The 12,321-nt window shown below is 39.4% G+C and overlaps 1 pseudogene; it reads right to left on the bottom strand.

Moving 5' to 3' along the window:
* Nucleotides 1–268: 268 nt before the first annotated feature.
* On the bottom strand, nt 269–387 carry LOC118602058 (annotated as a pseudogene).
* Between the last annotated feature and the right edge of the window lie 11,934 nt (nt 388–12,321).

Below are 12,321 nucleotides of genomic sequence, written 5' to 3'. Positions count from 1 at the left end.
GGGCCTCACTTCGCACTCCGTTCACTCCCTTCACCTGGCACTGCCTTCTCTCTGCCACCGCGCTGCCACTGCCCCTTTATCCTCGCTTTTCTCCCACTCCCACCAATGTCCTTATTCCTCGGCCTCAAAGCCCTCCTTGCTGCTGGTTTCATTTTATTTTCTACTGAACTTGTTTTTATTTAATTTTTATTTTAGGCGAGGCAACACTTGGTTGACCTCAGATTGCAAGGACCTTGTCAGCTTATAATCTCTGATTTTTATTTTTTTATGCCTACAGCACCTGGTCTTTCTAGGTGGTCTCCCATCCAGGTACTTACCAGTCCCGACCCTGCTTAGCTTCCAAGATCAGACGCGATCGGGCTTGTTCAGCGTGACATGGCCTTAGACAACCGCTTTTTTCCTCTCTTTAATTCTGCCCCTCACCTACTTCCACCCCTGACCTTTGGATGTTGCCATCTCCCCTTAAGAACTAGATCTCTGAAAGCGGGGTGTCTCCTCCCACGTGCTCGCAGTGTGCGCCCCGAGGCCTGGCGCACCCAGGGTATGGTCCTTGGCTCCATCTGGAGCGTGAACACAGGACCTTCTGTGTGTAAAGCAGACATGCTAACCACTAAACTATGCAGCCACCCCAACCATTTTTTTTAAACTCCCACCACCAGCTTTCTCATTTTTGCCGCCAGGATCCTCTCTACTGCTAGACCCACCTCTCTCCAGCTTTCTCCTTTTCTCCCACTCACTACAGGCTTCTCTCTGTCACCAGAGCCCCTTTTGCCACCAGTCCCAACCCTCTTTCTTTCCTTTCATCCTCACCACTCTTTTACTCTGGCACCTCTCTGCCACCAAATCACTTTATTCTACTGGATCCCGCATTCTTAATGGGAAGTCTTTCACCCCTATCATTTGCCTTTTCTTCCCTCCCCCTTCCCTCTCCCTGGAGCATGCACAGGTCCTAAATCTTCTTTACCAACTAGACTCCACTTTCTGCCATGGGGCCCTTCTCTGTCATCTGACTCCCACTGTACATCACTTTAACTCTGACTCAATCTGACTCGATTTCAAGCCCACCGAATACTGTCCTACAGAGCTCATCTCCATTGGACCCCTGTTGGTTGGCCTCTTCCATCCTAACGATCTCAGGCATTGATCCCTCTAGCCTGCCTAAGAAGATGGCTTCTCTATGCTGAGTTTCTACTTCAGGGGAAGGCTGTGAGAGATGAATTTAAGAATTCTTCAAAGGGTCAAAGAGTCCAGGGAAATAATCAAGCTCCTTAGTTACGGTCAAGAGATGTCCCTGAATCCAGTGACCTGGGAAATTCCCCAAAGTAAAGTGACTCCGGAACACCCTCCCCCATCGGGACTGTTGGTTGCCGTACCTCACAGAGCAGCTTGCTGGAAAATTAAGCTCAATTGAAATAAAGCCACAGAACTGGTCCCAAATTTGCCTCTTGCTCAAATACTTCTCAGGTCTCATTGGCCTACCCCCTGAATGTGCCTTGTGGGGACATGGCAGGTTCTCAGGTGCTGGGTGTCCATATGGAGGCAAGAGGGAGCTGCTTGGGACAGTGGGAACACCGTCTCTGAGCTGCTGACCCCAGTGAAGAGCCAGAACAAGTATTTATCCCCAGTGGATGAGAGAGAGGACTCTAAGAGATCTAATACAGGAGAGCAAGAAGGAGGTGGGCAGAATCGGGGGCCTCACAAGCCAGAGGGAAGAGCCAACCTGCCCAGGTCAGAACAGAGGCTCTTATAAGCAAGACCCTGTGACTCCTGGTACAGAATGAACAGACTCCTGCAGGAAAAAAACTGGGGAAGTGAATGAAGTACTTTCTTATAGCGGCTTTTTTTTCCAGGAAAAAAGGCAACAAGCAAGAAGGTGACTTTCAAAAAGCCAAGTCAGTGTCAGATTCTGCACAGAGCTGGATCCAGGTCCAGTAGAAATGAGACATGTCTTTATGAACAGTAGAGATGCTAAAATTCAGAAGAACATGGGTCTCATCCTGAGGATAAACTGGACTCCACATATAGGACAAAGGTTAAGACAAGGAGGAGCTCTGAGTCTGGTAGAGCCTGGAAAAAGACATTCCTGTAACCACAAAGGTTCCCCTTTTCCCAGAACAAAGGAAAGCGATGAGTGCTGCATTCTGCAGCCATCAAGCAAGCTTTAGGGACCAGAGTTGTCCCAGCATAAATAAGTAATAAGTCATCAGTAATAGGACATGTTAACATCACAAACTGCTCAGTGTATGATACACTGAAAGGACACAACATGATTTCTGGAATATTCTTGCCCAAAATGCATAAGCTCAACCTAATCAAGAAGACACCAGTCAAACCTAAATTGAGGGACATTTTACAAAATAACTTACCAGTACTTTTCAAAAGTATCAAGGTCATGAGAAACAAGAAAAGAACTTGGAAATGTCACAGATGAAGGATTCTAAGCAGATATGATAACTAAATGCAATATGGGATCCTGAATTGAATCCCAAAATAATACGATATTCATGGGAAAACTAGCAAAATTCTACAAGTCTGTAGTTTTTCACTTTTTGCACCAAAGTTAGTTTCTGGGTTTGATTATTATACTATATAATACGATATAGACTACAGTATATAGTATATGCTATAGTATACTATATACTATATATAAAGTATAGAGTATATGCTATGATATACTATATACTATATATAAAGTATACAATATACTATATACTATATAGTATATAATATATAAAGTATAGAATATACTTTATATATTATATATATATTCTATACTTTGTATATTATACTATAGTGATACAAATTAACAGGGGAACCTAGGTGAAGATTATACAGGAATTCTCTGTTCTATTTTTGCAACTTTTCTGTAAGTCTAAGGTTATTTCAAAATCAAAGTTAAAAAAAATCTAGGTTTGTCGCCATTTTGAGGGGTCAATTTTTGATCATTGATTCAATTTCTTTATTAATTATTGATTTATCTAGGTTTTCTATTTCTTCTCTAGACAATTTTGGTATTTTTTTCCACAAGTTTTCTATTTTAACTATATTTTCAGAATAATTGGCATATTAATTTATATTCTTCTCTAACACGTTTTGAGATCTCAATTAGGTTTGTAGTTATGTCAGCCTTTTCATTAATTATAATATTCATTTGTGCTTTTTTTCTTGCTCTGTTTTTCCCTTTGATCATGATTGCAAGAGGTTTGCCTTTTTTATTAGCCTTTCAAAGACTATGTGTTGGTTTTGTTAATCATTCTATTGTTTGTTTTCTATTCTCAATAATTTCAGGTTTGATCTTTTTTCTTTCTATTTTTTTAGTTCATTCTATTATTCTTTTTCTAAATTCTTGAATTAAACACTTTGCTCATTAAAATATCACTTTTCTTATTTTCTAACAATAAGCACTCAGAATGATAGTCATTTCTTTTAGTTCTATTTGACTGCTTCATTCAAGTTTTTATATGTAGTATTTTCATTGTATAATTTTAATAGTCATAATTTCTGTTGTAGTTTTTCCTTTAACTCATGCATTATTTATAAGTATGTCTTTTTATTTTGAAATATGTGGGACTAGCTATAATTTTATTATAATTGCTAATTTTATTTTATGAAAACATGGACAATCTTATAATCTAAATAATACCATTGTCACTTGTCACAAAGTTCACAATTCAATTTTAATAAATACTGTCTATCAGTTCTTCACTTTTCTCTCCAAAATGGCTATTGGTTGCCTGAAATGAGGAAAATGTTTCAAAATAGACTATGTATAACTAACTGAATGATCTGCGGTTTCAACTTAGGCTCGCCCTTCCCATGTCTTTCCAATAATTTTGTATACTAATGAAAAGTATCAAAGCACATCTTTAACTTGATTTGTGATTCAGTTCACTATCTTCAAATAAATGACAGCCAATAAACGTTTTCAAATGAGCATCTCTTCTATAGCACTTGCAGGTATCAATGACCTTTGTCTGTGGGTAGAAGTTATGGAGATTTGCGATTATGTCAAAGAACAGAGGTTCAGAATCAGTACTTATTATTACTGGTGTTAAAGTATGAGAAGTAATATCCTGGCTAATTTATATATTCCCAGTATTTAAAAACTCAACTAAGCTGGAATCTGAAGAAAAGGTCAGGGATGTCACTCTCTAAAATGAATCTGATAAGATTTAACATAAAAAGAATGGGAGTTTTTGTAACACATCCTATTTTGTGATTTCAAGTACTCTTTTGTATAGCCTAAGATCTTAGAAGTAACAATCCTAACTCAGATGGACTAAAAAGAGAAACTAATTGTGATTATCCATCTCTGCCTGTATTAGTCAGGGTTGTACTGAGATACAGTACCAGTAGGATGTGGGTGAGGTAGGGGAAGGAAAGGGAGGGGGAGAGGGAGGGGAAAAGGGAGAGCAAGACAGAGAGAGAGAGAAAGAGAGAGGGGAGAGAGGGGAGAGGAGAGAGAGACTTATTTTAAGTAATTGGCTCTTGTGATTCTAGAGGCTGGCAAGTCCAAAATCTGTTAGGCAGCCCTAAGGAAGAGCCAGTGCTGCAGTTCAGTTCAAGTCCGAAGGTCATCTGCTGGCAGAATTCCTTTTTGCTCAGGGGAGGTTGATCTTTGTTGTACTTAGACCTTCTGCTGATTGGCTGAGGTCCATCTACATTATAAGGATGGCCTGCTTTTCTCAAAGTCCACAGACGTAAATATAAATCTCATTCAAAAATACCATCACAGAAACATCCAGAATAATGTTTGACCAACCAGCAAACACTGTGGCCTAGCCAAGTTGACACATAATATTAGCCATCGCACTGCCCAGGGAGGACAGGGGCTATGATGGGTGGCTACTCGTGTTTTAGTCCTTAGAAGACAAGGTGTCCAAAAGAAAAAGTGGCCTGACTTTGTTTCTCAACTGTGCTTCTTAGTTTTGTGACCTTGAGCAGTTCAATTAACCACTTGGAGCTTCAGATTCTTTCTACAACTAAATAGTAGGGTTGTGAGAATTAAATTATGTAATCCTACGTAACATCCATGGGTCCCTTTATCAGTGCTCAAAAATTGTTCATTTCCCTGTGCTTCTCCAGGAAGACACATTCTCCAGCTGCTGTCTCAGCCTGATCGAAACTTCTCGTGAGATGACCCAATACCCTGGGCTCTGAAACTCCAAACACAAAGCCACATTCTGATTATTAATTTCATTTGCTATGTATATGGATATAAGAATTGGAAAGGATTGTCTCATTGTTCATGAACACAATGGTATTCTTATTCATAAATCAATGTCTGAGTCAGAAATTGTTGATAAGAAAAGAAATCCACTCTAAGAAACTCATTAAAAAAGGGTTTGTTATAGAGACTGACGGGAATTTCACAGAGATTTAATTGTAGGAAATAGCCTATCCTCACTGGAAACCATAAAACGAGTTATCTGCCTCCATCTGTCTCTGGGCAAACACAGTCTTGTTCATTTCTCTTGGGCTTTCTTTGCTATATTCTAGACACCTGCTCCCTATAATTTGGGCTGTGTGTTCTACTTCATAGACACCCTGGCCTATCCTCTACATGACCTTGCAGCTTCATGCACATAACCTCTGACCAATTCACTCTTTGTGTTTCTTAGGCCACATTCAGAGTCTGACTGGTTGCTGGCCAGCTCCTTTGGTTAGATGGTCCAATCAGCTATGGCTAAGTGGAAATGGATCATGTAATTGGTAGATTAATCTTTCCTGGAATCGAGTCAAAAATTTGAGTTGAAAGGGTAAGTTTGGTGTGCCAGGCATGGTTGCCTAGCTGGTCAGTCAATATACCTTAAAACATCATGCCAACCCTCTGCTCCTGCATCCTCAGCCCATAGTTTGCCTTTAACTCACAGCTAGCCTTCAGACTTGTACAGGTTGGTTTCTCCCCACGTGAGAGAAGCCAAGGCTTTCTGCCCTTGGTTGCCACTTGTCTGGCCACTGGAGAACCTTGGTCATTCCATTATATGGCTCCCAATAGCCCACTATGATCTCTGGCATGGCCTGAACATCTCCTGTTGTCCTGCTTTTGTACCTCTGTCTCCAGTCTTGGTGGCTTTCTTGCTCTTTGCCTCCTCCTCCTTCTAGGGATCTGTGGATTTTACCTATACTCACATTCTCCCTTGAGTGCTCATAGCCCATGAACAAATTCATAACATTGGCTTTCTGAACTTGCAGAGCTAATCCAGATATGGCTGCGTCCCTAATACGTGTGAAGAAGGGTCCTGAGAAAACAAGCCTACAACAGCTGGTCTGCCTTCGCTGCTACAGAATCATCAACTGCAAGTGGCAGCAAGGCATCACAGTGAAAAGAACCAGCGTGTGAGTCAGCAGGCCTGGGTTTGAGTCCTGGCTCTTACACTCACTAATTGTGGGACCTTGGCCAAATTTTCCAAGGCTTAGTTGTATGAAATAATAGCAATTATAATACTTAAGGTACAGGGTTTCTAGAAAAACTGGGATGAGTGTAAACTAATTAGCACATAATAAGCAAACGTTAATGATTATTTTTTCCTCATTTTTATCTGTGCTAATAGCAACATTTCCCAGTGCCCAGGAAATGGTTAAAGAGGAAGTATTTCCATACCACATAGTCAACTTTTCATTTCTGAAATAGGCTTTTCTCTCCACTCCATCTATCCTACAAGGTCACTACCATATGGGGTGGTGAAGAAATGATAAATGTATTTATAGCAACTAGAAAAACTGTATTTTGGAGAACTTCCCCCACCTAAAACCCTCTCCTGTAATAAAAGTTTAAAGTCCTTTTCTTGCAGCTTACTTTTTTTTTTTTTTCTTAAACCACAGCAGCAATGTCACATTGAGGTTTCTGTGTGCAAGCACCACTATATTAAAACACATTTCTTACTAAGTTTTGACTGGAGGGAAAATTATTTCTAAGTAATTTTTTTCTTTAGTCAAGAAGTTTACACTAATTAAAAAAATTATTTGTAAACAGGAACTAGAAATAATTTATAGCTTAGGTGCAAACATTTCATTCTTTTATGACTTACATATTTATGTGTTTGGATAAAACCTATGAATACTAACTGGCTCTTTATTCCAGTAAATGACACTAGGTGGGGAGTGAATTGGAGAAGGAAAGTGTGGGGCACATAATTGAAAAATAAGATGGAGCGATGGATTTGAGATGCATGTCTGTCACTGAATCATTTTGTGACTCTAACTATAAGTACAACACTTCGTGCTCTGATTCTCCACCTGGAAGATTATGATAATGTAACTATCTGGAAAGTATGACATGAGAGTCTATTTTTTTTAAAAGGGGAATATTAAAAAGATCTTTGGACTTCTGGGTACAAACAGAAAACATTCAAAACAAGAGTCTGGGAAATTAGAATCTTTGTTAAGCTTGAAACAGTTTCTCCTTGGTTAACAGAGTTTGTAATATTTGAAGAAGCTTCTTTTAAACATGGGGTTTCACCAAATTAATAGTGAGCCAAAGAGACAGATGAGTGAGCAGTTTACAAAAGGTGAACCACATTTGGCCGAGAAACATATAAAATAATTACCATCCTCACTAATAATATAAAAACTGCAAACAAAACAATGAGGTAACATTTTTTTACTTTTCAAATTGGAAAATAATTAAACAGTCTGATGTCACAAGTCCAACTTTGGTGACAGTATGGGCAAATGCCCACATCACTGGTGAGTCTAAGTTGGTATAGGATTTTCTCTTCCTCTTCTTCCCCACTGGCCCTCAAGAGAATAAAGATGATTCCAGTCTGGGAGTTGACACACACATCAGTCACTGCCATCTGGCCAGAACCTTCCATGGCATGGGTCCTTGTATGAGAAAGGAGAAGACGGGATGAGTGTCGTTTTTTTTTATACCTAGCCATGCTTTGGTGTGAAACACGAAATATACAGGTCTCTTTCCTTCCTACCTCATGTGTAATGATATACTCAGCAGATAGTAGGAAAAGGTGAAGAGCTGGGTCCATTTAAAACAAACCAAGCAAATTAGGGGATAAGGAGAAAATGCGTCTAACTGCTTGAGGGTTAGTCTCCTTCTCCCACATCCTGTCCCCTCCATTCCAGCAGAGCTCTTTCAAGGTCCCTATAGTACTGGCTTCATAGAGAACCTCTTTTAGGTTGCCTAATTTTCTTACATTCAAACCACTAATACTCTCTTGCTTCTAGTTGAACCTGTAAGGAGACAGGGCAGGGCCAGAAGAGAAAGCAGGTTCTGGACCAGGTCTCTGTGGCTTGGCTGTCTGGGAAGGAGGCAGAGTGGGAACTGGAGTGGCCATAGGCCATACCTGAGATTGACATGGGGTCTGGTTCCAAGGATTTCTTGACATGATCTGATTCCTCAGTAGAGAGCTCTCATCAATCTGGAGATCATTCTCCTGGATCAGCATCCCATCTGCAGGCAGCAGATTACCTACTACACAGAGAGGAAAGGACAACAGGGAAAGAAAGAGAGGCAAGGTAAGGTCCTGGCAGAAAGTGGGGGCCATCTAACCGTATCTCAAGGCTGCCTCTACAAGTCTTACCTATAGGGCAATGTCCCAGAGAGTATCTGGAGAGCCTTTGAAAGACAACTGTAGCTCTGAAAACGTGGGACATGACTCCTTTCCAGGTATTATAAGTTCAAACTATTAATCAATCCCCGAACACCTTCCCATGGCCTGAGTAGTATATTCCTTTATATTCTATACCTTAAGACACATAGGGTACAAGATTGACAATCTTTTGGGAGATTTTCAATTGTTTCATTGAATTTCCTTCCCACAACCTCCAAAATGCTAACCTAGATATAACCTGGGATCATATCTAGAAGTTTTATTTGATTCTTTTCATAGTTTCCATTTCTGTCATTATATTTTTGTTTTCCTTTAAATTCTTGACTACATGTATAATAGCTTCTTTAAAGTCTTTACCTGTTAATTTCATCATCTTTATCATTTCTGGGTCTGTTTCTGATGACTAATTTTTATTATTTTTCTGGCTTACATTTTCCTGCTTTTTCACATACATATTTATTTTTTATCAGCTACTGGACACTACAGGCATTACACGGTTTAGTGCCTAGATTTTGTTGTCTTTCTTTAAAGATTGCTAAGTTTCATTCAAGCAAATGGTTAATTTACTTGCAGATAAGCTTTCTCAGTTTTGTTTGAGGGGGTCTGGAAGAGCCTTTACTTTTGGGCTAGCTTAGCCTTAAAAAACAAAACAAAACAAAAATACACACACACACACACATATACACACATATACACACACACAAATATATATGGAGCCACTGTAAAATGGAGTCTGAGCTGCCATCCCAGAGAAACTGCCATGCCCATTTTAGGCCTCAAATCTTTGGAATGTTAAAGCAGGATAAAATAAACTTTGGACCAGGTCTAAAGCAACACTGTGTCCCAAAGAACTGTTTGTTAGTAAGGATAACAAGACAGCAGATACTATGGCTATCAGGCTGAAAATTACACTGTTTAGAATTAGTGTCACTATGTTAGCTTATCTGTGTCAATAGAAATGCCTTCCTTCTATTGATGTCATTGTTCCCCTTCCCCTTCTCATAAATAGCCCTTGCCTTTTCCTCCTAATTGGAATACTGTTGGGATTTTGCCTGAATCAGTGCTTCCCTATTCTTTTTGGATCTCAAATAAATGCTTGTTGCTTCTCATGTAGGTCTTTTATTTTTAGGTTAATATCTCTAAAGTGTGGTCTTTCTGCAGTCTCCCTACAAAACACCTGGGGTATTTAATAAGCTTTCTTCATTCCAGTTGGTCAAAACTTGGATGTTTCCTAACTCTCTTTAAGCTTTAGTAGTTGTTCAGCTTATAGTTCCCTCAGTAGTTGTTCTTAATCAGTTTCATGAAGTCTATCCTTAAACTTACAGATTCAAGGAGACCCTTATGCATATTTCTAGGACTCTTGATACTGTACCCTGAAATTTTCAATTGCCTTAATCTCTCTTAATTTCAATTTCTCTCTCCTCAGTTAGCAAGAGTATTGTATTCTACTTGGCTTCCTTCCAACCCGTACTTAGGTAAACACCTGCAGAAAGAAATCTGGGGAAATATGAGATCATCTTATTTGTTTTTCTTTTTTTCCAAGAATCACAGTCTTACTGTGCCTATTGTCCAATGTCTGAAAAATACTTATTTCATAGACTTAGTCCAGTTTTCTATTGTTAATGGTAGGAAAGGTAGTCTGATACAGGTTACTTATTCATGGCTGGATCATCCATAACACTTTAGAAATGTAAACTTTCTATCGAATAATAAAATGCATACTGAAAGATTGCATAAACCTTAAGTACAGTTTGCTGAATTTTCATTAATTGAACACACTGGTGTAATCAACATCCAAATCAAGAAAAATGTTATCATAGGGAATATAGTCAATAATATTGTAATGACTATCTACAGTGCCAGGTGGGTACTAGACTAATCAGGAGGATCACTTTGTAAATTTTATAAATGTCTAACCACTATGCTGTACACCTGAAACTAATATAAAATAATGCCAAATGTTAACTCTAATTGAAAAATAAAAATTAAAAAAGAAAGAAAAAAGAACATTATGAGAACTCCAGAAGTCTTCTAGTGACCCTTCCCAAACATTAATGCCACCTAAGGGTAACCAATAGCCTGACTTCTATTACCATATATTATTTTTGTCTCTTTTTGAATGTTATATAAGTGGAATCATGTAGTATACAATTTTTGTGTCTGTTTTCTTTCATTCAATTTGTGAATGTGAGATTCATTCATATTTTGTGTGTAGTGTAGATTGTTCATTCTATCTTCCGTATACTATTCTACTATGTCAGTATTCTAAAATTTATTCATCCTATGAACATTCTTAGAAATGTCTTTTAGTGAACATATGAATACATTTCTGTTGCATGTGTATTTAGGAGTGGAATTGCTGGGTTAACCTACTCCAGCAACTGCTAAGTTTATATAATTAGTCCAGACATTTCTTCTGAACTCCAGACTTGCACATCCAAATTTATCTTATCTCCATTTACAAGCATCTCGAACTTAACATATCCAATAACATTCGCTTCTCCTTCTATGTTCACTGAATCAGTAAACAGTTTCTTAACATATCTAGTTACTTAAGGAGCCATCCTCAAGTCTCCTCTTTACTTTTCTCTGCAAACCAATCTATTAAGTCCTTTGGATTCCACCTCTGATTTACACATACCTCAAAATTATCCAACTCTTTCTGTTTCTACTGCTGTTACCCTAGTTCAGGCCACGATCATCTCTGGCTTTGACTTACATAATTGCTTCCACACTGGCCTTCAGCAATCCCTCCTGCTCTCTTCCAGATCATTCTCCACAAACAGCCTGAGTGAACTTTTAAATATGTAAATCAGATTTTACTTAACACTCTTTATTAGCTGCTTTTTGACCTAATGATACATTTTAAAATGTAGACTAAAATCTATAATGTAGACAGTAAGAACCTGCATGGTCTGGCTTTTGTCTCACCTCAGCCCAAGCTTGTTCCCTACATCCCAACCACATTGACTTCCCTTCAGTTCCTAGAACACATCGGGTTCTCCAATACCTTAACAACTCTACACATAATGTTCCCTTGGCCTTTAACATTCTTTAAGGCTCTTTCATATGCCGGGAGCTAAAAGGCACGTCTTCAAAGAGTTTTTTCCTTATACACCAGAATCGCACCCACCAATTTTCCTTTATAGTACTGATCTCAATTTATGATTATGCAATGATTTATGCTTTAGCGTCTCTTGTTCCTATTACACTTTAGAATCTATCCAGTGTTATGTTCACTCCTGTAATCCAAAGCTTAACACCATGCTTGGCACATGGTGCACAGTCAGTAAGTGCTTGTTTAATAATGCATGACAGATGCAAAGGCTGGAGGGAGCCACAGGACCAGCATCTGGCATTTCTCTGCCCAAGTTAGGTGTCTCCTTGTGTGTGGTGGAGAATGGGGCAGGAACTGTCCTTACTCAGAAAGGGCTTTCCCACCCGCTCCTTGGATAAGTGTTTGCTGTAGGGCCGCATGAAAGACAAACTGCCTCTGGGTACAGGAGGCAGGCGGAAGAGATTCGTCTTCTTTCTGAGGAACAGCGTGGTTTATCACTGCACAAATTTGCAATCTCTTGGCGCAGGTGCCTGAAAAACTGCCAATCTCTCCTGGAGTGGGCAGGACTACCTCGGATTCCGGGATGCGAAGGATCAGTGTTGTCCTTCGCGCAGAATCTGATTGGCCAGGGCAAGCCTAGGGAACGGGGGGTGGGGCTTGATCCCGCCCGGCGCCAGCCACGTTGGACGCAGG

Source organism: Rousettus aegyptiacus, unplaced genomic scaffold (assembly GCF_014176215.1).
Source record: "Rousettus aegyptiacus isolate mRouAeg1 unplaced genomic scaffold, mRouAeg1.p scaffold_m13_p_4, whole genome shotgun sequence".
In the NCBI taxonomy this organism is placed as follows: domain Eukaryota; kingdom Metazoa; phylum Chordata; class Mammalia; order Chiroptera; family Pteropodidae; genus Rousettus; species Rousettus aegyptiacus.
The sequence above is the reverse complement of the archived record's forward strand: the minus strand, read 5'-3'. Positions and strand labels throughout refer to the sequence as shown.